The sequence below is a fragment of the Heliconius melpomene genome, chromosome 18 (assembly GCF_056956725.1).
Source record: "Heliconius melpomene rosina isolate 202511_hmr_F chromosome 18, ASM5695672v1, whole genome shotgun sequence".
Taxonomy (NCBI): Eukaryota; Metazoa; Arthropoda; class Insecta; order Lepidoptera; family Nymphalidae; genus Heliconius; species Heliconius melpomene.
The window spans coordinates 11,854,586-11,880,362 of record NC_140406.1 but is presented as its reverse complement, the minus strand read 5'-3'; the positions used below and the strand labels follow the sequence as shown (position 1 = coordinate 11,880,362).

The 25,777-nt window shown below is 32.1% G+C and overlaps 1 protein-coding gene across 6 annotated transcripts in view; it reads right to left on the bottom strand.

The window, feature by feature from the left end:
• The window catches only part of LOC146529611 (trehalase-like), a 47,429-nt gene extending 22,048 nt beyond the window's left edge, over window positions 1-25,381 (bottom strand). For 5 of the 6 annotated variants that reach the window (XM_085202359.1, XM_085202362.1, XM_085202363.1 and 2 more), the window contains exon 1: window positions 12,167-12,368. The gene's annotated coding sequence lies outside the window, so the exon portion shown is untranslated. Of the gene's footprint in view, window positions 1-12,166; window positions 12,369-25,150 lie in introns of those variants that run through there. The other variant, XM_085202360.1, reaches the window with a different exon arrangement.
• Between the last annotated feature and the right edge of the window lie 396 nt (window positions 25,382-25,777).

Below are 25,777 nucleotides of genomic sequence, written 5' to 3'. Positions count from 1 at the left end.
TACCTGTGGGTATACGCTATTTATATTAATGTAGATTGCTTTAAGGCTCCATATTTATATAGCGGGGTAGGCGCAGAAGGAACTTAGTGTTAAAACACTCCATTCACCACTTTCTGCCTTATATTCAAAACATTGTTGTTTCGCGGAACTCCACCTCACGCTTTTGATTGTCATTACAGGGAGGAATTGAGAATATTCAATATTTCATTTCCTCGAGCGGCAATCGAATCCACAACCTGTCGCTTTTACACTCGCACACTTGTATCCCTTCCTAGTTGAGTACTCTACTTGTCCTACTATAAGTATGAAAGTTTGTGAAGGTGGATGTTTGTTCCACTTATTCGCGAAAACTACTGAACGAATTTAGATGAAACTTTACAATATTATAGACTGCAATATACCTAAAGATTATACATAATTTGCCTCTAATATAACAATAAGTTTAACTGGGGGAAGCCGAGTTTATGTCTTTAGTTTACTAAAAAAAAATCAACTTCACGCTGTATCCCGCACTCAGCAGGCATAGGGAACCTAGTGTTAAGACACCGTTCCTCATTTTTTTCTGAATTCTGAAGGGATTGCGTGTTGGATGGCGGAACTCAACACCGAAAGCGGGCGGAGCGACGTTTGTGTCGCTAGTTTACTATATCCACATATATTTACTGAGTCAATAAAACATGTGAGAAAGTCGTGACGCACAGTCAAACTAGATCAAATGACATATTTCTTTTATTTTTTACAGCGTATAATGACAGAATGAAATATTACACGAGTCGACAAGTGATGTAAGAAGTTCTAAAAATAATTTTAGCTTACGTTGATTTACTTGCGATGACGAAACTAAATAATAATATGAACAAAATATATTAATATTTATTACCATAATAAAACAAATTTGTATTTTTTTTATTATGGAAAAAGGACAAGGCAAACGAGCGTAATACATAAACAATATTACAGTGAAACAATAAATAATTATATTTGACTTTTCCTCACCAGCATCTATCAGGAAAAGTTACGAGTCAGGAGGTTATCTTTTGAAGCAACGGAAACTTATGTCAACGAGAACGAGAAAAGGAAAGCTCTCCTATTGTGTAATATAGTCTGTTTTTTACCAAACAATCTCCTTCGTTCTCCATACAACGTGATATTGGTGATGTGATTGGTGCTCAACTGGCACGCTTGAAGCGCCATAAATTAAGAACTGAACTGAGAAAAGACTTCGATCTATACTGATATTAAATAGATGAAGAGTTTGTTTGTTTGAATGAGCTAAACTACTTATTACTAATTCTTATTAATATTATTATATACTAATTCTTTTTGTGTTGGTTTGTTCGTTTATCAAGGCAAGTTTCCTTCTTATATTCGTAAGTCTAGTCTCTAATTTTTAAAAAGCGCACTGCGTCAAATTGTCATGTAATTACTAATTAGGCATATATTTACAAGGAAAATGTACCCGGCAAACCTATTACGTACAATTTAATTTATGGATTATAGATTACCGTAATAATTTATGACATAAGGATAAACTGAGTTATATTTTTTAAAATTAAACTCGATCTAATAATAGGGCCGCGACATAGATGTTCTTCATTGTCTCTAAATAAGAATAAAAAACAAAGTGACTTATCTAAAACCTCTTAATAGTAAAATGTATGCCAACAACTGCACTCAGAGATATCAATTATCAATAAAGTGGTATTAAACCGGTACAAATCGGTGTAAACATTAAGTTTACATTATTATTTAAAAAGCGCGTGGCAAAGCGCGGCGTTGACTTCAGCCACTCAACACGCCTCCAAAAGTCGGCGGAAAATGGGGAACGGAAATGCCTTCATGGGAAAGGAATATCTTGACACTAGCTTCCCAGGTTTCCACTGCATACTCTGCTATGATGTGTGAAGCTAAAAAAATATAAAAAGTGAGTACAGTCGATCAATCAATTATTAGATCGAACGAACAAATTCAAGAGACTAACTTTTTACATTTTTAAAATTTATTTTCCATTTTTTTATTTATTTTCGCAAGTGCTAGTTGATAGTTAATCACCTCGCCAATGTCACGTTTTAAGAGTGATTTAAATAATAAAAACTGTAATGTATTTTTTATGTTAAAAGGAGTTTTTATTTATGCGATTGTACCGACAGGTACGCGACTGCTTATGGTTCTTTACCAACTCGAGGAAATTAAATATCTAATAATATTTTTATCTCTTTACTCTAACGAGGCAAACGCGGCGTTGAGCTCCGTTACTCAAATCTCAATACTTCCAGAATTCGGCGGAAAATAGAGAACGAAGTGTCTTAACACCATGTGTTCATTACATCTTTTCTAGTTAGTCTGGCATTGACTATTGAATGGGGGACTCAATTATGCTTGTCCCCTAATAACTGCGTTGCTATTTTTGCAGACGCTCGAGTGGTTTTTTTTTTTTGTAAATAAAGTAGAAACACTTAAATATATTTTGATCAAAATGTTAAACGTAAATACGAGTATTTCCATTTTAATTTGAATCAATTTCAAGATTAAATGATTTCATAATAAAAACTTATAAAAAGTACCGAAACGTTTTTATTTCTTTTAGACAGTAAACATTTTACTAACAAAAATATGGTGTTCAGATATATTAAAACTCAAATATTGTAATTAAAATTTATTACAATATATAAAGATTTTTTCATATTTCTATTTAGGTAACTACTAAAAAAATATTCAAGTTTTGATATTTTTCACCCGCATGTTCTTGATATGCAACTTAAATAATATGTACACTTCCCGTATACCTACCTCTCAAATTCAATCAAATGATTAGCATCAATTGTCCAATATAAGTAGCGTCAACATATAAATATTTAGATTTTTAAAATAATCAATTAAACTAAAACGATTAAAAAGAGAGACAGAGAGAGAAAGAAAATTTAATTAAATCAAACACAGAAAACTAAAACAATATTTTTACTGCTGACTGTACTCGAATTATGATTTACACGACCATTCACATTGTGTGTGACGTTTTCTTACGTCAAAGTGTAAATTAGTATAAACGACACTCACAGAAGCTAACTAGATCTAGTTCGAGTAATCTTGATATGGCTTTAAGGACTTAAGTGTTTCGAATCATTTTATGTAAGGTATTAGAGGCTGTCCAGGGTATAAGGTAGTGGCAGTGGTGTCGTAGAGGTAGAAGGCGGCGGTTGTGGGTTCGATTCCCCTCGCTCTGGTATCAAGGCAAAGCGCGGTGTTGAGTTCTCTCACTCAACATGCTATGGCTCTTGAATTTGGCGGAAAATGGGTAATAGAAGTGTCGTAATGGAAAGAATTGTCTTAACACTAGGTTGCCAGGTTTAGGAAGTGAATTTGAACAAATATTCTTATTTAATATAATGAAATAGTCTGTCCTTTAATGCATTTTTAAAGTTTCCTAGTTATGTGACAAATAAAACAATAATAGCTGGCCTTATTTTTGTGTTCTATTAATAAATGTAGACTATACAATATACAATATAAGGTGGGTCTTGGAACGTAGCAGTCCAAGTATTTGAGCTCATCAGTCATCAAGTTCAAAGACAGTTTATATTTAGACTCATCTCTTGAAGAAGTCAAGGTTATGCTCGTGATTACTCACAATTGCTGAAGTGGAGTTTTCTCTAACGTTACATAATAAACGTTTTTATATTATTTCTTTTTTTTTGTGGAAGTATGCCAGAACAGATAAAAGACACATAGACTGTGACGTTTCGTGTATTCAGATATTAATAACTAGACATTGGGCCGCCGAGCTTTGTAAAAACACACCAAAGAAATATTTATAACGTAAATGCATCTGATATTATCAAAAACACAAGTTTTTATTTTTCATTTAGATTAGAAAACTATTTAAACGTTAAAATGTTAGAGATCCTTTTACCGAATATACTGAAGGAAAGTAAAAAGACAAGGAGGAGACACGAAAAACTCGGAGGATGTGGGTTGATGATCAGAAATGTGGCGAAAGAGGTATGCAGAGACCGTTGCGTTTTGCTCTCTATTGTACCTAGCCATCACGCTAGGGATAAAAGATGAGAATAGAAAAACAATACATAAACTACTTTCAGACAAGTCTCAAACTTGTATGTAGTATGCATTCAATATTACATACATAATTGATTATTTATCAAAATATTCTTAGAAAAATGTGAATCTTTGAAAGATATTCGCAAAATGTAATATCAACGGTAAAGAGGACAAACACGGAACAGCAAAGTGTGAGCTTCCGGCGGTCGATTCACGACCAATTGACTGCGCTGTATCAATTGGAAGATTACCTTACCTTCGCCCAACCTTGGACTGGTAGCTACTTCTAACTTCCAAATCTGTGTTCGTGTTTTAAAAGAAAAACCTAATGATTTAATAATAATTGAAAAAGTAAGCTGGAGTGGGTAGGTTTACTTATAACCTCTGAAGAGTTTCAGTATTCAGGTCCCGGTTCCATGAAAAAACGGAACAGAACAAAGAATCTCTAACAAAAATATCTTTAAAGAACTTCTATTCTTTTATTTAATAAAGTATTAAAACAGCACTCATTTCAAATTTGCTATCAAGATCGATCTCAGAGTTGAGATCGGTTTATAAATGTCTGTATCATGTGCCATACACAATTCTCAATTATTTTCATATGATCACGAGGGCGAAGCTAAGAAAACAATAATATAAAATAAAAGTGTAAAGAAATTATAAATAATAATTAATTACAAAAACAACATCATGTGAGACGCCCACAAGTTTGCACTAATACGTGCGTATTAGGGCGTGATGTCGGCTTTAGTCCAATACCACACCCCCATTGATGACGTGAGGGTTAAATTAAGATCAGATTATCTTTGGTATTCTGTGCGTGGACCGAGCTATGGGTAAGTGCCAATAGAATCATTAATTGTCGTATGATTTATATAAAATTCTGTGGATTTATATATATAAATTTCGGAATTTCTTGGGTCAGTTATTAGCCTAATTTTATGCAATAAAAATCTTTTATTTATAGATTTTTGTTCAACATTTATAGAATTCTTACAGACGTATTGAGTGGAAAAGTTATTATTATCGAGATCACACCCCCATCATGACGTGACGGTTAAATGAGGATCACATGATTCCTGGTATGTCTTCTATGGACCAAGCCCATATTTTTATGGGAGATTGCCAATAATGATTACCGTGTCAATATATAGAGACATTAAGGTTTATATATTTTTTTTATGTCTTATTAAGGATTAGTAATGTTTATTTTCTATCATTTTAGGGAAACTGATGCGCCAGAATTATTATAACCACTTATATTAATAAGCAAATAACTGACTATCGGTTAACTAATGTTCCTGCGATGGTCAAGTATATTTTTTATTTTTAATAAGACTCTTATATAGCATTAATAATAAATATGTAACTACGAAATCCCTTACCAAATGCTGCACTCGATCAAGGCACATGATCTTTGATATGCTTAATTTGGAATGGGCAGATAATATCTTGGTACTTTGCCAAATATGTATGTTCGAAGTAATTAGCTGTTCTGAGATTTAAATTTAAATATTCAACACAAAAATTACCTGAGTCAGTTCCACCTGCGCTTGGCGAACTTATTCAGCTGGTCACCTTTACAAGACAAGTGTGGAAAGAACAGTGCTAGCCTAAATGAAAGAACTTGGCAAACTTATTCAGCTGATCATCTTTGATCTATGTCATACAAGATAAGTGTGGAAAGAACTGTATTAGTCTAAATGTAAGAACTGAGCTGAAATTATTGTATTAGAAGATATAAATGATCATTAAATATTAACTGTAAGAGTCAAGGCACATCCATATGTATATAAACTATTTATAGCTGAAGGATGAATTTCATATTTTACGGATTTACTATTATCACTTGTCTTTGTGCCAATTTTAAAGATATTGGTTATATAAGCTTGATGACGAGTGACATAAAATGAAATTTGTGTTAAAAATAACATGCATCTTCAAAAAATTAATACAAGGTTGTGATGAATTCACGTAAGAGATTGATAAAATTAATAAATGTGATGCAGTGGGAGTGTATATCAATGACAAGAGTACAAATTTTTGGCAAGAACTCTTGGACGAAATGTGAGAAGTCATAGTTTATTTCTAAACACTTTCTCTTTTTAGAGCAGGGAAATAATAAAAATAGTTTAAATTTCATAATATATTCGAACCACCAACCGTCCCGAAAACTGTATAACGTTGTCCACAGCACCATGACAACGGAAAATAAACGTAATATTGGTTAATATTTGTTTTATAGCAAACATAGATATAAATTAATTTGGATTCATTTTAGTACAGTATCCTAAACCATTTATTTGAAGTAGTTAAAAGAGAACTATAACTCGATAGCCATACAATAACCGTCTCTACTTTTCATATTAAAGTTCAATGATCCGTGGGCTATTGTGACCTTTGGTGACCTTCACCGCTGTTAAATGTAACATACTAAGAATACTATTAATACAATTTCTTAAAGTGTTAACAATGCACAAGGTTGTCGCATTATTATTCATCATATCATTATTATCAATTTATATTATTTCCTAGAAGTGAGATAAACACAAAAAGGCAAAGCGCGACGTTAAGTTCCGCCACTCTACACCTTCAGGATTCAAGTCAAAATGGAAAACGGAAGGTCTTAATCGCAGCGGAGTGTCTTAACACTAGGTAAACTATTAAAAAAAAAAAAAAAAAAAAAAAAAAAAAAAAAAAAAAAATGTAATTAAATAAGCGTTAGATTTACAGTTACTCAGTACGTCAAGTAGTGTCAACGGAGTGACTTATCACTAAGATTTATTTCACTTCGAAACATGTAGGTAAATTATATAGTAAAGAAAAAAAAGAATTAAAATATTATAGCGATTAACTAAAATTTTAATTATAGATACTATTGTAACAGAGTCAATAGATTTCTTGGCGATATCAGGTTTTTAACCTTTTAAGCTAAGGTTAATTATTAAAGCCACATACCCAGTACAAATTAGTTTAAATAATTGCGGTATTTAATCTTTATAGTAGTGGTGTAGTAATGAAATTCATGTTGTGTTTTGGTTAACGAGATGGAATATATTACATAAAAAACTTATAAATTAAGATTTAAATTATTAAAGGCAGGTATTCTTACAGCAGTTAAAAAAAACAATGAAGGAAGAATTATAAAATTGCAAATTAAATCTAAAATACTACACTATACTTATATTACGTAAACCGACTGTGCTGGCAATGGTATATCGAAATTACTGAGACGTGCATAATTAAGTTTAACATTTGGCTCAAATTAAGAAGATATTAGATAACGACTAGAAAGGAGTTATTTTTAGTACCTATTATCTTATTTTTTTTTTTAGTATTTTTATGAATAAATTACTGAAGAAAGAATTCAAATGCATCTATATATATCCAGTCTTCTCGAACATTCTATATATATATATATAATGTCATAATAACCGACGTGGACAACTAACGTGGGCGCCAATAAAAGGCAAATTAGCTTACATTAGACCAATTTACTGAATGATATTCTTCAGACCTGCACTTGCCCTTTTCATTTACTATATTAAACACTGATTTTTTTTATAAAATTATTGATTATATATGATGAGTGGCCCTGTTTTTTGGCAGAATGGTCTTATCACTATAGGATATAATTTAATTAATAAATTGCAATATTTCCTTATAGCTATATGCATGTACAAGGTCGTCTTGGCCCAGTGCTACAAGACTGTGATTATAAACGCGATATTTGTAGGTTCTATTTTCACTCGTAGAAATGAATTATTTTCATTGGTATCGTGATAAACGGCCTTGAGTTCCGCCACTCACGCTCAATCTTGATAATTAAGGGGGGGAAAGGAAACGGAGTGTGTTAACACTAGGTTACCCTACTATATGCGGGATGCAGCGTGAAGCTGTATATAGGATACCCTTTGTGGGAACCGAATGTACGAACCTTCATTTAAAAATAAAATAGATATGAACATTATCAATTAACAACCATTAGTGCTGTAGCAGATTCGTCCTGAAACATAGAGCGGAAAATCACTTTTATTTATGTTTCTATTTAGAACGGTTTTCTAACTGTTGTTATGCAATCAATAGCTATTAGATAGGTAGTTTGTCTAACATTTTGAGTGACAACCCTATATTCTTAGATAATAGATAATAATATTTTGAAATATTTTTAGCTAGAGACTCGACGGCTGGTTCAATTCTATGAGACGTTTCGTTTTTTTTTCGTTTCACGCTATATAAAGGTACTTAGGCATATGGACTAACGATACTTTTTTCCCCACTCTCCTCATTCCGTCGTACTTTGTTTTGTTACCAGAGCAAGGAACTGAATAACTAATTCCTTGTTGCGTTTACAGTGAGACGCTATGCCACTGTGCCATGAGGGTCTCCTGTACAAAAATAGCGATAAGATAGATGACACTGATAACAATGACGATCGAGGCACGTACTTGGAAGTTTTAATTGCGTTAGGAAAGTTTCTACGGAGTTTTTTTAGTAGTTTTAAAAAACGTGATGTAAGTGTTAAACAGTGATTGATAATGTCTGTCATTTAGCTCCGATTATAAGACTAAGGTGAATTTTCAGGGTTATTTTACGTAGAAAGAGAAGCATGGGGAGACCTTGGTTGACCTTCGAAAACAGTGTGGATGGTACTGGTGGAAGGTCAAGTAGTCATGAGGACCTCCCGGGGAGCATGTATGTATAAGTTGAAAACAGTGAAGGAGGCGAAACAGGCAAGCAAAGACCGTAGCGTTTGACTCTCCATTCTCTCTGGCTACACCCCGCGAGGGATAAACTGTGAAGCTAAAATAAAAGGAATCTTACTTTTATAGTTATGATAACTTTGTATATAGTATTTTTTTTAAAAGGAGATTATCCAACATTAAAAAAATCTTTTTAAGTTCGAACCAGAAGGTACTGAGATAAGCACGTTTAATAAAACAAAACCCTTCAGTATTATAATATTAGTAGGTATAGATGTTGTGTCTGCAAAACGTGCACATTATTTGATTAAGATTTACGTCAAGTGTCCGCACATGCGTGAATTTTTATTTAAAATTATTCTTTACTAGCGATCCGTTTGCGGCTTCGCCCGCTTGTACTACAAAATTATTTATTTATCATCTTAATTACATGTATATTCTAATAACATTATCATTTTACAGATATATTCATATATTGAAAAATATATTTTTTATTTTATTTTATCAATTTTTTTTTTATTCCTTCGACGTTTGTTAGTTCAAGTTTCACACGTTTTGTTTGAAAAATTACCAACTTATATGTTTATTTTAATATGTACTATCTATATAAAAATATGTGTATATAAATAATTATTTTACTATCAACTAAAGTAACACAAATGAACTGTGAAGGAGACTCAATAAAAATATTGGCAACTACTCAAGATAGTTTCATAAATAACTTACGATGTTTGAAGAAATGCTATAAATTAAAAAAGTATATAGTACTTTGAGAAATGTATAAAGATATAGCTCATATTTTTATTTCTCTTGCACTACGTAGGTAGGTAGCTATATGATAAATCTTGTTTGTGAGATTAATGATTATAAAACCACTTCATTTTCTTTAATTTTATAGGTGTTTTTTATTGACGGTAAATAACGTTGAATTATAAAATAACTTAATTAACAAATGACTATACCTAAAAAAAGAATAGAGTCGTATATAGGTATCAAAATAAATAAAGCATTAACCAACCAATTTTACTATGAATAAAATAGGGTTTGATTCCCACAAAGTGAATTAATTATTTTCATTTTTTTTACTCTACTAACATGATACAACGCGTCAACACGCAATCTCAGACATAGAGCAAAAAGTAGGGGACACAGTGTGTTAACACTAGGTTCCCTCTGCCTAACATTGTTAGATACATTTCCACCACTAGCTAGAATAAACTCGTTTGACGGAATGTTAATAATAAGTATGTATATTGTTTGTGATAATACATAATTACTACGAGTACTTCCAATGGAACTAAGAGTGAATGGTATAAGGACATGTTGTTTGACCTTAACGTAAGCGAATTTCATTTACAATTGTAGCATTCAAAGTGTGCTTTCTATTGAATAAATTTAATTTATTACCTATGGCGCAGTTGAGCCAGTCTCACAGTTAGCGGTGTTCGGAGATTGAAATATCATTAAATAATAATTTAGTCTATTAACTATTTATATAAATTTTCTTTTCTTTTCTTCAAGCTGTATTCAGCACATAGCAGGAGAGACGGCAATAACCTAAAATCCTTGTGTTAAGAAACAGTTCCAGTTCATTTGCCTCGTTACCAGAGCGAGGAAATGAAAATATTAAATTTTCCATTTCCTCGAGTGGAAATCGAACCCATAATGTACCACGCTTGCAGACGCATTATTAGATTTCGAATCTTTATCTACTAAAAAAAATAGGTTCACGGTGGAACGGGATTCCAACTTTTCATCCTCCTTACGAGTTAATAATAATGTATAATTCTACTAAACACGGAATAGAACTCACGACGACCATAAGAACCTACTCGATCTCTATAATCTACGTACTTATATAGAAAGGAAATTTAATTACTTATAACTTTAGTTTTTTTTAGATAATTATACTTAATTACTTTTTTTTTGCTTTATATAAAATTTGACTACGATATATAAAATCAAGTATAAGCGAATAAAATTTCAATTATAATTGCGAACACGTGATTACGTCCATTCCTCGCCGCCACGTGATGAACTTGACCACTTATAAGTTATGTTATTACTAACCGAGATCTACAAATACAAGGACGAACGTCTCATACAAATATAGCGGAAAACTATGATAGTTCAAATTATTTTTGACGTCTATTTTTTATAGGCAGGCAAAGTTTAAACTCTCCGTACCCTACGCACCGTCGATATTTTCGAGACATTAGGTACGTGTTGAGTAACAGAATTCAACTCGCAATGTCTTATCGGGATTTGTGTTGAAAATTAATAATTTTAACAATTAATAATTTACACAAGCATACTATACAGAATAAGTGACACATGTCTATGTTCTCCATTTATCACTCATTCAGAAACCTTAATAAAAAATGTTAAAAAATATTTTGTTGCCTCACGCCGCACCGTCCAGCATATAAGCTGGGAAAGCAGAAGGAAGGAAGGCTAAAGGAGAAAAGTATTCAGTGGCGGAACCCAGCGCTGCACTTTACCTCGATATCAGGGCGAAGAAAATGGAAATACTTATTAAATATTTCATGTCTTTGAGTGGGAATCGAACCCCAATCTTAATAAATTGATAACATAACATTCGAATCAGTAATTTACTAACATAACAACTTCTTGGTAACGTCTCACATATACTGGTAATTATAACGTAAGAAACAATGGCATTGATAACAGAAAAAAAAACTAAAGTCATCCTTTACAATGTGACATGTCTATTGACAATTTTACTTATAGCTGTAAATAAAATATACTTTGCAAAACCGCAATGTATTATTGAGACAGAAGTAATTTAGAATATTATTAGTCTGGTAGAGATAGTCTTGCATAACATTTGCAATGAATTATACTCAATAAAGTGGGTGTACTTTTCTGAATTATGACAAACTGCAAGGGAAAAGAGGTCGTTGTGGCACCCTGGAACCTCAGACGTGGTAATAGAGGAGGCCGAGTGGTCGGTGTTAACCCCTAATCATTATATTATATTTATTTTCATTGCTACGCTCTGATAAGCTTATTGGAAAAGTGGAAAACAGAGTTCTAGATTTCCTCCGTATTAGGTTATGTGATGTGGTTATGCGAGAAAGCGTTAAGCTGTTTCAAAATATGGGAAAAGAATCGAAGTTGTTTTAACTGGCTAACTATACACCAATGTCTAGAATTCAACGACTTTGATAAAATGTATACTAATATATTTTTTATTCGTTTTCCTGTGACAAATTGAGCAAAAATTATCGATTTATATCACGAAATTGAGTCGGAATTGCATATATATTTTTTTGCAACAAAAAAAAAGAATATTGCAACTTTACATGGGGTTATAAAAAGCTTTAAATAAAACAATAAAGGATAAAACAATAATTACATTATATAATAATAATTATGCAACTCACCACTATGTTCATTAGAAGGGGTAACCACTTGAGACAATACGCGAAAATGACAAATCCGTTCAAGGGTAAAACCACGAGATGATTGCCAAAAGTTTATTTTCAGTAGCAAGACGATCAATGGACAGAATAACTATATGAAACGCACTACACAAAAAAGAACACACGTCCGTCCTGCTAGAGACTCTAGTATCAACTGATTGAAAACCAACTGTTACGGGGTTATAGTGGAATGTGATTGGTTACACACACATATAAGTGTTGTTTGTGTGTGTAAGCGTCTGTACGTGTTATTATAATGACGCGGTGTATTGCGTTCGCTGTTTAAGTGGCTTTCAGAAAGAAACAAGGACGTATGTTGTTATAATTGGCGAAATATTTTTCTATTTAGACCTAGGAGCTAGTGTTAAGAGTTTAGACTCTCCGTTCCCCACACACCACCCATTTTTTGAAAGGTACGATATTGGTGGCAGATCTCAACGCCGTGCCTGACATTATATTTTTAGCTTATGATTTACATTTGCACTTCTTGATACAAGCAATATATGCAGTGATGTAAGCTTTTTTAATGATACGTTACATTAGTGTTCTTTAGAATTAATTGTAAAAGTAAATTTAGTACGTTTTGTTTTCCTTTTAAGTCTTCCGCTGCTTCCTGATAACGAGGTTAATCCTGAGGATGTTACCTCTTGTTAAAATACGAAAACCGTGGCCGACTAGGAACCCTTAGCTCCTTTAGAATAGTTTTATTTATCCTCAATCGCGTCTTGACGGTGCGGCTGGTTTGCCTTGAATATGGAACGTTCCATCCAGATCGACGGCCACAAGTCTAGATCAAGTTCCACAGGGGACGCTCTTGCCGATGACATCCTCTCAAACCGCCACGTCGTGTTTGAAATTTCTCAGGGATTGAGTATACTCTCCAGAATTAACACAACACTATTTTCTTGACTTGTTGTGGTGTTGTGGCGAAACTCAATTCCTTCACTTTAGACTTTATTCATATAAAATAATCGACACGGAGATAAAGAACACTAGAAAAAATTTTACTTTACATAGGAAAATTTTATTATAAAATTTGAAAAGATACAATAAATGAAATTAAGATTAGATAAAATTATTATCGATCTAAAAAAACTGCATAGTACATCTAAAATGTTTTAAATAATACACGTTTGTTAGGAAAGTTTTGGATAAACTTCTTGTACGTGCCTTGTTGTTATCTAGCTATCGTGAGTAGAATAATAGGTATAAAATAATTAATTAGATTAATAAAGGAATAGTTTTAAAAAGTAAATAAGTAGACTAGAGACCGTCGTCGACACATCACGTAAAAAAAACGATTGTAACTAATTTTAAGAAAGTGCCTTTTTAATGACAAAATTGTGAACATATTCAAATTTAAGTTACATGTAAAGTTTCTATTCTAAAATAAAAATTATTTATTAAATACCTATTTTATAAAGCGAAAATTTATGCAAATTTCATTTGAAAAAAATAAAATAAATACAAGTATAAATATAAGTAAAGCAAGCAGCTTACACTTGTGTAATTAATTGAAATATACAATAACACATTTTTTAATCAAATTTGACGTTTCTTATAAGATGAAAAAATGTATATAAAATCATAAAATAAAATATGATAATGTTTTAAGAACTAATAGAATGCAAATATATTATTTATAATTAATTCTAATAACATTTGAATGTTATATGACGTCACTCAGCATATTTGACGCGTTTTGCAAATGTTAAAATTTCCATTATATTTTAATTCACATAAAAAAGTAAAAATTAAAAAAACACGGCTTTGGAGAGACAAAATGCCAAGTTCGGCCACTCCACCCATAATGTCCTGAATTTCCCGAATTAGGGTGAAAAGTGGAACATGGAACGTCATCACATTAGGTACCCTTTCCCTACCTTTCTATTTGAAGTTTAGACAGAAGAAAAATTTTGGAAGACAAAGATTGAGAGCACCTTCTGAAGTATCTACATTCTCCTCTTTTCATATTTAGAAACATTATATGTTGATAGATAGCTACAGGTTGAGGACAAACGTCAAGGAATTTTTCTGACCAATAGGAGAAACCACAAAATTTTCTTAGACTAATAGTTTCTTTTGTGCGTTGTCTGTCTGTCACTAAGTAACGAAAGAGTTTTTTATATATAGATATGTATGTATACTATCAACCTACAATCATCGCCTAAATTTAAAAAACCATAACTGCGCCTCGATGGCATTTATAACAGCTCGTTCATTCCACTGAAGGTGCGTCCGCGTTCTCGCCTTTCATTGGTCGACCACATCGTATGATGTAGGTAGTTGTTACTTGGACTTTAGAGAGCTAATTAATTTATATTTTACTTTAACTTGCAAATTTTTTTTATTATCATTTTTAGATACAAGTTTTATGTTCTTTTTAATTGGTTTTTTTATAAAGAAACATGGGATTAATTTTGTTGATTTAAAATTTGCTAACGTAAAATGCAAATTCGTTATTTAGTATTGAAATTAAAGGTTAATGTCTATATAATTATATGTTGCTTTAGCGTTTCAAAGGTGAAAAAGAGAAATTTTTTGATCGTCAATTCTCGACCACACTACCAAACCCATCTACCAAACAAAGGTTGATCCTCACTTCAGCTGTAAGATTTATTTTTATTTTCTAGCTCTAGTCGACTAAATACAGCGTTCAATTCCGCCATCCAACACGCTTTACCGTCGTAACACGTTTTTAGATCTTAAGTACGAGTAAACAAGAAGTCTTAATAAAAAAAGAGCTAAGTAACACTAACAACTAGGAAACAGAAATTATAGTTACTAATAAAATAACCAAATAAACAATCATTAGTGTATTTTAACAAACAAAATCCATGAGTCAATTATAATGAAGTTAGTTATTACTTATTTAGGACTAGTTTTCGCCCGTGACTTTGTTTGCGAGGAGTTTAAGGCACAAATGGAAAGACCCGGTTTTTTTTTGGTAGAATCCTCAATGCTCTACACTCTACCTAACCTAATTATATGGAAAATTTCAACTTTCTAAGTAACTGGTAGACTGGCTTTCTAAAGAGTTAATTTCATTTTTTGCTGATACCCTGATGTACGGGGGACAGCGTGAAGATAAAAAGAAATAAAAAAAATGTATTCGATATAAAATATTAAAGGTAGGTTTATTATACTCACATTCTCTTTTCTTACAAAACGGGTAAAAATGAACTTTTGTTTGTTCTTTTATGGCTTGGACTATACCGAAGAGACCTAAGAATTATGAGGTCAGTGTGGCGCATTGGCACAGCAACTGACTGTGAACACGACGTTCATAGGTTAGAAAATCAATTCTGGAGAAAGATTATATTTTAATTATTTTCATTTTCCTGCTCTAGGAATCATCACATCACACTAGGTGATGTGATGTGGGTCCCGACACTCAACCCGCAATGCCTCGAAAATTGAGCAGTGATGGGGGAATGTAGTGACATAACACTAAGTTATTTCTTATACCCTATTATGAACAAGTGTTTAAACATATAACAAGGAAGCCCTACGTCAGTAATTGTTCACTTTGCTGCAACACGTGTATTAAAAATGAGACGCTACTTATTTAGCTTCGATCCAAAGTAATCATCTTGACAATATTATGAGGTTTTCTTCCACCGTAATGCCGTAAAGTGGGTAATGTAGTGTCAGTCAGATATGTTGTTTATGTACTGACATAGCTGACCTTGCTAGTATAAATTAGTAAGCATTAGGTAGTTATTTTACAACTCAATTTGCATATATTATTATGTTTTGTGTCTGACAATGGTTTAGGTGATGTTTGGTTTGTTTATAAAACTTACGTTTACATATTTATAAAATACTTAGTTAACAAATGTAATAGTTAATTCTAGGAATATTTATGTAAGTATTTTACCTACCTATTTATATGCATGTCATATAAGTCATCGAACGCAACTTTGTTTACGTTGACTTTAAAATGTAAAATAGAAAATTCTGTTTCTTTGGCTTCCATCAGCTTCACGCTGTCTCCTGCACACAGCAGGCAGCGGGAATCTAGTGTTAAGAGACTCCGCTCTCCACTCTCCGCCAAGTTCTAGAGGCATTGCTTGTTGAGAGACGGAGCTCAACGCCGAGCTTTGGCTTAACACGAGAGCGACGATGTCCATGGTTAAATAAATATTATACAGAAAAGCTACGTGCTAGTTCGCTCGCAAAACGCAAACATTAGTCACCTTAGCCTTACTGAATTGGGAACACAGAACATGATTTCATTCACGTATCTCCTCAAACTTCTGAATTTTAAAAAAATACTTGATATATACAATAGGAGAGAATAGAGGTGACCGTCAAAGTCACCTATGCTATAATGTAAAACAAGATATTGTTATGTAAAATATTTTTTAATAATACAAGCAATTTTAATATTGAATTTTCCTTATATCCTTTAAAGACAGCTTATACATAAATAACAAATTTGCATATATAACAAAACTCTTAACACGGCAAGGGTCGTAACGTAGATTGAAATTCCAAGTGAATTTTACTTCTCAAATAATCTCATATAATTATGTATGTAAATATTAATAATTTAATATATTCTCCAGATATCTGCGTTGTTTCAAATACTACTACTTTTGCGTTTGCTGCAAGATGTGTTTTAATCTATATACGCCTGTTATATTCTTATTTGCCACCAAGCCCTTCATTGCATCTTAATCAATGTGTTTATTACACGAAAACGGTGTAAAATAATCCTTAGTCATGCTTAGAACAATATCGGCCATGTTTAACGGCGAGCCTCTGGAATGCTTGATCGTGATTGGTCGACAACACCGTGCCTCCGTGACGTCATCGACTCAGGCGCACGATAACGTGTGACATTGCAAGGAAAATAGCGATTTCATGTAAAATATATAAGAAATATTAATTATGTTTAACTGTTAGTCGCCTATCTTTACTATCTTTGCGCGGCGTTGAGTTTTGCCACTCAACACGCAAAGCCTCCAGAACTCGGCAGAAAGTGGGGAACGGAGTATCTTAGCATTAGGTTCCCTCTACCTACCCTGCTGTGTGCGGGATACAGCGTGAAGCCTATCTTATTGTTCAACGTATAAAGACATGATGAATGTGAGATACAAAACATAAGCGTTATATGAATATTTGATGTAAGTTAATCATTAAATTAGTTTTAACCAAAACCATCGTCTATTACGTTATAAGAGTGCAACGAATATGTAAGCAGAGAGGACGTAGTGATATTATAGTTTGTTTTCCACTTTTCATCAATTTAAATTAGAGATTTTCTGAGGGAACAAAACAAACCATCCGTAACCGTTAGCGTAAAATTTTGTTTATTGTCCGTAAAATATAGTAAAATATAGCGGCTGTATATTACAGATAATAGCAAATTTCAAAATAAACATGATAACACACATTTTATCGTCATGTACAAATATAGAGATTATATGAATTTTATTGATAAGCATCACACCTAAGTTGCAATTTAGTTCGCAATCCGGTTATCCGGTATATAGCAGAGTGGATGGAGAATACTTAGTATCAAGATACGTTCACCACTTTAGGAAACAATATTAAAATAATACAAAAAAAAATGCTATACCTAGATATTTATAGATAATATTTTGAAATAAAAATCTTTTTTTCAAAATTACAAGTTTAGTTTGTTAGCTGATGTCGAAAAATCTATTTGAATCCAGAACACTCTTTACATAGTAGGTACCTGACTTTAAAACTTCCTACTAGTATCATTTTAACTTAGATCTTTGAAACTGCACAATGGATTTTAATAGACAGAGAGACTCAACAGGAAGGTTTACGTGTGTTAGTGTTATCCAAGCGGGCGAAACCACAAGCGGAACACTATTTGATTATAAACTTATTATAACTGCTCCATGATAGTATACCTAGTGATAAGACATTGCGCTCCCCACTTGCCGCCGAATTAGGAAGCCAAGCGCTTCGGTCTCTACCTAACTCTTCCGCCTCGTCCACTCCTCACACTCATCCTAATGATTTTTACGTAAACTTGCAATATCATCGAAACTCTGTTCTCGAGCTGAGTACTTAAAGAATATATCCAAATACAAGTAATTAAGATTCAAATATGATTGATAGGAAAATAAATAAATTTCAGCATAAGAAATTCGAAAAGATTCGCGTAAAATTTGTTAACAAATTTACTTTATAAACAAAATAATATCTCTATGATAACCAACTCTAAAGGACATTGTATTTCCGCATTGCGATAAAATGAATATGTAAAGTATATAAAGAAAACTGGTTTCACACACTAATGTCAGAACTTATAGTACCAATAATTTATTTAAGATTTATGAGTATAAATATTTAAATCAACTGAAATGCTCCTGTTAACATTTAACTGCTTGCCTGCGGCGTTGAATTCCGCCACTCAACAAGTTCTCCGCGAGAAGTGGGGAACGGAGTGTCTTAACACTTGGTCCCTTTGCCTGCCTTGCTATGCGCGAGATACAGCGTGAAGATAATAAAAAAATGTATAAAAACACGTCAGCTTAAACACTGATTTGACTACAACGAGATTCTTATAGCGCTTGTGCTTTACTACTATAGACTTATTACTTTAGAAAGTAGAATACCTTGAAACAACTATAGTTGTTTAACAACTAGACTGAATAGTTAATCAGGAGTATATTCTTGTCTTGCAGGTCAGGTTTTAATTTTAATAAGCTTGTTTTATATTAACTTTAAGGAAATGCAAAGTCAGTCAAGGCACTCGAGGAAATTACATATTTAATATTTTCATTTTCTCGCTCTGGTAACGAGGCAAAGAGCAGCGTTTAGTTCCGTCGCTCAACACGCAATGCATCCAGTATCCGGCGGAGAGTGAAAAACAGAATGAATCCTAATAGGAACGGAGCGTCTTAACATTAGGGTCGCAGTTAACCCATCCAGTCTACCTATCCTGATGCGCGGGATACAACGTGAAGTTAAACTTATTTATGGAAAATTTTAAACATATTTGACCTCGGTTGACTTTCAAAAACATAATATCAAAGATACTGGAGGAAGGTCATGTAAAAAGCATGAGGACTCCCCGGAGGCCATATACATATGAAGAGGTTGATGATAATGGACGAGGCGAAAGAGATACGCAGCCACCGTAAACGCTAGTGATAAAGCGTGGACCCAAAATAACTAAAGAAATAAATTTCTGAATAACTAAAGGACTTTCAGACGCGTTTTCCTATAATATACGGGTTATAACTAGCCAGACGTCACAATTGGTCCACGGCGGCACCAAAGGCTATAATTATAAAATACATGAATAATTAGTAAATGTTTGTTGAACAAGCAGATGCGATCGATGTAACAGTGGCATATTCCGCTTACAAAAGTAAACATCTTCAACGAGTAAAGCATACATAGGTGTATAAACAACGGCTAATGGACGATCTAAACGCAAATTTAGTAGTAAGCCGATTATAAGTACTTTATTAGTAAAAAGTTTTCCATCTTTAGGTCTTTTTTTGTCAGCAATCCTCATGCTTTTTACTTTACTCTCTTCCAGTGTCATAAATACTGCGTTTTCGAAGGTAAACTGACGCTTCCACGTGCCCCTCTTTTCACTCATTCTTGATTCAAAAGTCTTTTTTGCCACTCTTTCGTTACTGATTCACTAAACGAAGTGCCCAAAGCTTTATTTCTTTAGTTATTTGAATATTAAATAGCGTTAATTTTTTATATTCTTACTCATGTGTATAAACGAAGATAAAGAAATAAGAAGAATAAGAAGTTTATTATATTAATATTCTTTCTTTTAGCTAAATTCATTACTTTTAAAGGTTCTTCAATTATCAATAAAATTATTACTTCGTTTTATGCAATTAAGTAACTTAAGTGTCCAAAAATTGGGTAAATAAATGTTATTGACAGAAGGAAAATGGTCTACAAAATGAGCTTTAAAGGTTCCGTTTTTTCTAAAGTATTATTAACTTAATTTAGGTTAAAAATCTTTTTTTCTAAACAATCATCACTAGACTACGTCGATTTTATCATCTATAAATCATTTTATATCAACGTAATAGCTAACCTTGAATCGTAATTGATGCGTTTTTGTTTTGTACGCAGGGGACTATATTGTGATGTCTTTTTACGCCACAATAACCTTTAACTAAACGAAAGAGAGACTATTTTAGTATTTAAAATTGTGATAAACATCCTGACGCAGAAGTGTGCTAATTTTCTCGTGTTGAGTGTTATTACAGGTTTAAATGATGATATATTCAAATAAAATTGACAGTGTCACCAATTTTCGATTTAGAGGTGAAGGTTGCTACGCAATAGACGTAGATTGAACCAAGTATTGGCTACACGTTGGAACTAGCAAAACAATTTTTATGATGATAGGATTATTATTAGATGATTTTAATTTTTAACCGAATTTAAGGAACAGGATGTTCTCAGTTTCACATGTAAGTATGTATGTGTCCTTGGAATTGGATGATATTTAAGTATCAGGATCTATTTAAAATTCCAAGCACGTGTGCTATATTTCGTAAATGTATACACGACAAGTTTCCACAAGTTTTCGGAAATTTAAAGTATTTTAACTTAAGTAACTTAGGAAACACACAGAAGGCAGCCAAATTTGTCTTACTTTTTTGGAATATTATATATTCATATATTCATATATATGAATATATAATATTCCAAAAAAGTAAGACAAAATTCATATAGATGAAGGAATACCATTCCAAAAAAGTAATTTTACTATTACTAGTAATTTTACTATTAAAATTTATTAAAAATGAAATTAAATCAGCTTCACGCTGTAATCCGCACTCAGCAGGGTAGGCAGAGGGATTCTAGTGTTAAAGCACTCCGTTTCCCAATTTCCGAAGAGTTCTGGAGGCATTGCTTATTGAGTGGCTGGACTGCCGTAAAATTATTTATTGATATATTAAAATTTTGGTAACAATCTTTGAGAATTTGACATTTGTGACCCGGATAAGTATGACATTTGAGTAACTTGTTTTTAAAGTTTTCAACAACCTAACATACTCATCATTTCCGTATAATTTATTATTTATCCACATCTAAAGTACTGCAAAGACATGCCACGGTTGATTGTTTTTCTATATATTCCATGACGATAATATCAAATGTTATTTTATTAGTTACTTCTAAATAATACAATGAAGAATTTCTTGAAGGCAACAATAATTTAGCGGATACGTAAGAAACATAATATGATATCTAATATTTGCAATAACAAAGTAATTTAGCTTTATTAATATACATACAAAAAAGAAGATATATCTATGTAAATATCTAATTGTTTCTAAGAAATTTAATGTTTTACTGTTTATGTACCTTCCGTATTTTTTGGGTTAAGATTTAAGACTATACTATAGACTATTTCTGTCTTTGCTTTATAATAATTAACTACAGGTAACATACTACTTATTAGTTACTTGTAGCATGTTACTATTTCAATTCAGGTTCCAAATTTAAGTGCACCCAAGGGCTCCGATAAGTCCGAAAATGGTACTGGTTACATCATTCTGCTCTCCTAATTTTGATTCAGTATATTTTAAACACATTTTTGTTGGGAGGCGGTCCCAGAACAAGAAAATATTACATATACATATACATGAAATATTACATATAAATATACATTACCTGGGATTTTAGGTCACAGCTATCGGCGTGGCGTTTTTCTAAAAGACAACACATTTTCCATATTATACTTTTCTTTATAAAGTTGTACCGAGAAACGTCACCCTACCACAAATGAAAAGGTGACACACCTTTTGTAAGGCTAGAAATGAAGAAATAATATGCAATGCAATAAGCTTGTAAATCTTAGTACCAGTAATAAAACGATATATTTATAAGACCACAAGTAACAACATTAGAGAAGAACTATATGTAGATTTTATTCGTTTAAGGAACAAGCAATAACAATTACTGTTATTTTCACTTGATATATTAAATTCTTTCCTAATGCAGCTAAGGTAGTGAAGGAGTGTTGCATAGTGCAGCCCACCTCTACATACATTTGTTTAACCAAACAAGGGGGCTTATAAGAAAAAGAATGACATCAAGTTCAGTTTAAATAATGAAAGTAAATAAAGTAGAGAGAACACGGTGTTTGGACTCTACAAAACTGTCTACGTGATGAAGGCCGCGTGCGACCAATCAACACCGAGCGTGTGGAGGCGCGGCGCTGACGCATGTCTGACGCAAGGAAACGGAACATTGCAACACCTTATATGGTACGACATGATCTATAGATCCTTTACGGTTTTAGATTTATTTCACTTTAATTAGATTATTAGGGATTTAATATATTAGAGATACGTGTGAACGTAACTAGTTCCTCTTAAAATATTCAAATGGACCATAGGATGATTTTGTTCAGAATTCTTTACGTTTTCTTTTACTGTTCACTCTAAATTATTCTCCAGGGATAACAAATGAAATTATATTATTATAATTTATTTATTACTTGAACTTATGATCGAGACTCCGAGACAAGAATAGTAAAAAGAGCTTTGTAGATAGCTTAGATCTATACAAATCATATTCTCCATTCGAAACATAAGAAATTTATTTTTTTACGCTTCACGCTGTGCCCTCACTTCCTTTCCCTACTTTTTGAGGCATAGCATGTTTAGTGACTTTTCAAGCGCACTCTGCCTCGTTATAAAAGTCAGGAAAAGAAAAAAAAATATGTTTCATGTCCCCGAGTGGTAATCGAAACCACAATAGTGGCGCGTAGCGTACATTGTAAGCAGTCGTACGATTGTACTCCTGCGCCACGACAACCACGAAATCCAAATACATTTTTACTAAACCAGTTTCTTGGCTTATTTGTTAACAGTACTCATTTATGGCGTAATTTTTGTGCAAACTTACTAATATTATATTTAAATTTGCATATCAGTTCAATTTACTATTTATCGTTAAAACGCCACGTAACGAAAAACTTTAACATTATCCAAGTATGATTCATTTTAGTTTATAGTCTTTTACAAAACTATGTTCCTGTAGCAATATCGCGTAGCCGACTCATGCAAGTAATATTTAGATAAAGAAAGGTGAATTCTAATTTTATTTTATCTAAGGGAAAATAAAAGTATAGATAATTTCCATAAGTAATTGTATAAAATTTGTTGACTCCTTATTTTGCGTGGTCATCATGTAAACAGTCGTCTAAGGACCTAGACTTTGCTCCAAAGCAAATATAATTGAGCTTCTAATGGCAAATAATAGTAGTAGAGGGCAAAAATATCTAATTAAATCTTATATTGTCAAAGTAACTTTTATTTTCTTTTATAGCTGGCCGAACATTTAAAAAAATATAGTATCAATATTTATCATTTAGCAGTGGGCGTGTACTACCGGGATATACGCAGTCATTCTTAATAATGCCAATTGAAATCCCCTAATAATAAAATAATGGAACATACCCACGAATGAATGACGTCAATAGACAATTAAAGTTATAAAATGTACTTTTGATCCAGACTTTATAGTCTAGACTAATAAAACCTAAATGAAGATAGGAAGATTGTAGTTAAATTGTAGGACATTGTAGTTAAATAGCATTTTTTAAAGCGGGAGATATATAAAGCCTAAAAAAGGCTTCTATTTCGTAGAGTATGCGGAGGAAACCTAGTGTTATGTGCCTAACAGGACAAAGTTCCCTCTTTTCCTTTTGTTTTGTTAATTTCAAGTAGCCAAATGTTCCTGCTTCTTTTATATAGGACAGACAAGGCAAAATTCCTAGCTCTCATTTTCTCCCATTGTTTGTAGTTTATTTTTTCTTTGCTTTTAATATTCCTCATAAATTGTAGTTAATTTCTTATGAAAATTATTTTGAACCACATCCTCACTTTCTTCATTATTTATTAAAAATAGTTATTAATTATAAAGCCTATCCTTCTTTCCTCATTATTTTAAAGACATATAGGAACATATAGGAACTATTGCTATCAAAACATATCCAGGCACTATTTTTTTAACAAAACTTATCTATATTATAATAAAATAGTAACAAAAGAATGCCAGTACATTCTACTTATATTATAAATTAAAAAGTTTGGGAAGATGGATGTTTGTTCCACTTTCAAGGAAAAATATATTTTATAAAATCAAATTTAAAAGTTGTTCAGCGTTATAGGCATTCTTCACATTCTTCATAAAAATTAAAGATTCAGCAAAGCATAAAACTTAATTACAAGAATAAAAAATACAAATAAAAATACAAATGAAATGAAATATTGAAAAATAGTATCAGTACGCTGATAATTTCCATTGAATACTAAAAATATTGAAAATTGTTGCAGGGTTACTTAATGTTATAATTATAATTACTTTTTTATTATCCAGCTCAAATATCAGAGCACAGCATTTGCAGTTAACAAACTAGCACATTTAGCAAAATTTTTAATAACAAACAAACCAAGTGGAACAAGCATAGCAAAAGCTATAATTTCCACGGAAACAAAGCTGCTAGTGGCACATACACATAATTGATGACATTTTACAAAAATATAAAATGATTTTGATCTATAATATATTAGATTGATTTAATATAATTTATCATTTATATGTTAGAAAACATTTTAGTGTTTCTGAATGTGCCAGTTGTGCACTAATCACTTCACCAATATCACATAGTGTGGAGAACAAAGAAAGGTCATGAGACAATAGATCATGAGAAAATTCATATTTTATGACATAAACATTGTTTAAATTGAAATGAGTGTAAAAATTTTGTTTGTTTATGGCTTATTATATGGCTTTTCATCGTGCCAATGGAGCACTTTTTTTATGATAACAGAAGAAATATGTACTGGGTCGGTTATTCTAATAAATTTCAGAATAAGGTTTAAAAGTAATTCTTTTTTCTCACTAACACTGTTTAAGTTTAATTTATTTTATTATAAAAGAAGAAAAAATACTACTTACTTTATACAGCGATTCGAAAATCAAAATGAATCTTCACAAGTCACTTAGAAATCACAACATTCGATTTTTAAACTGTCACAGATTCAAGAAATACATGATATGATTATTTTTTAAATACCTTACTATACTATAGTTAACAAAAGGAATAAAAAATTACAGCCAAGTAATATCCATACACTGACTAAGCAAATTGTAATTAAAAATACAATCTCCGGTCAATTGAAAAATGACAAACTCAAACAGCTGATTTGAAGACGCGATGCGGTATTCTGACGTTTTAAGATTTAACTTTCGTTTGACGCAGTACTCGATGACAAAATTAAAAATAAAAATGATTTTGGTAGCATTTTTATTATTGATTGAACATTACTAAGGACTAAATATACTGCGGCACAAATATACAAATAATATTTAGTAGTCCAGAACTACGAAACGAACGAAATTTAAATAAATATTCCATTTCCTAGAGTGGTGATCGAACTCACAATTAGTCGCGTTTACAGTCACACTTTGTGCCACTGCGCCACAACTGACCTCATGTTAAATTTTATTATTTTTATTAATTTTTCCAGTTTCCCAATATTGATTCTTAGATTATATTTATTACATTTTTACGTTACCATACAC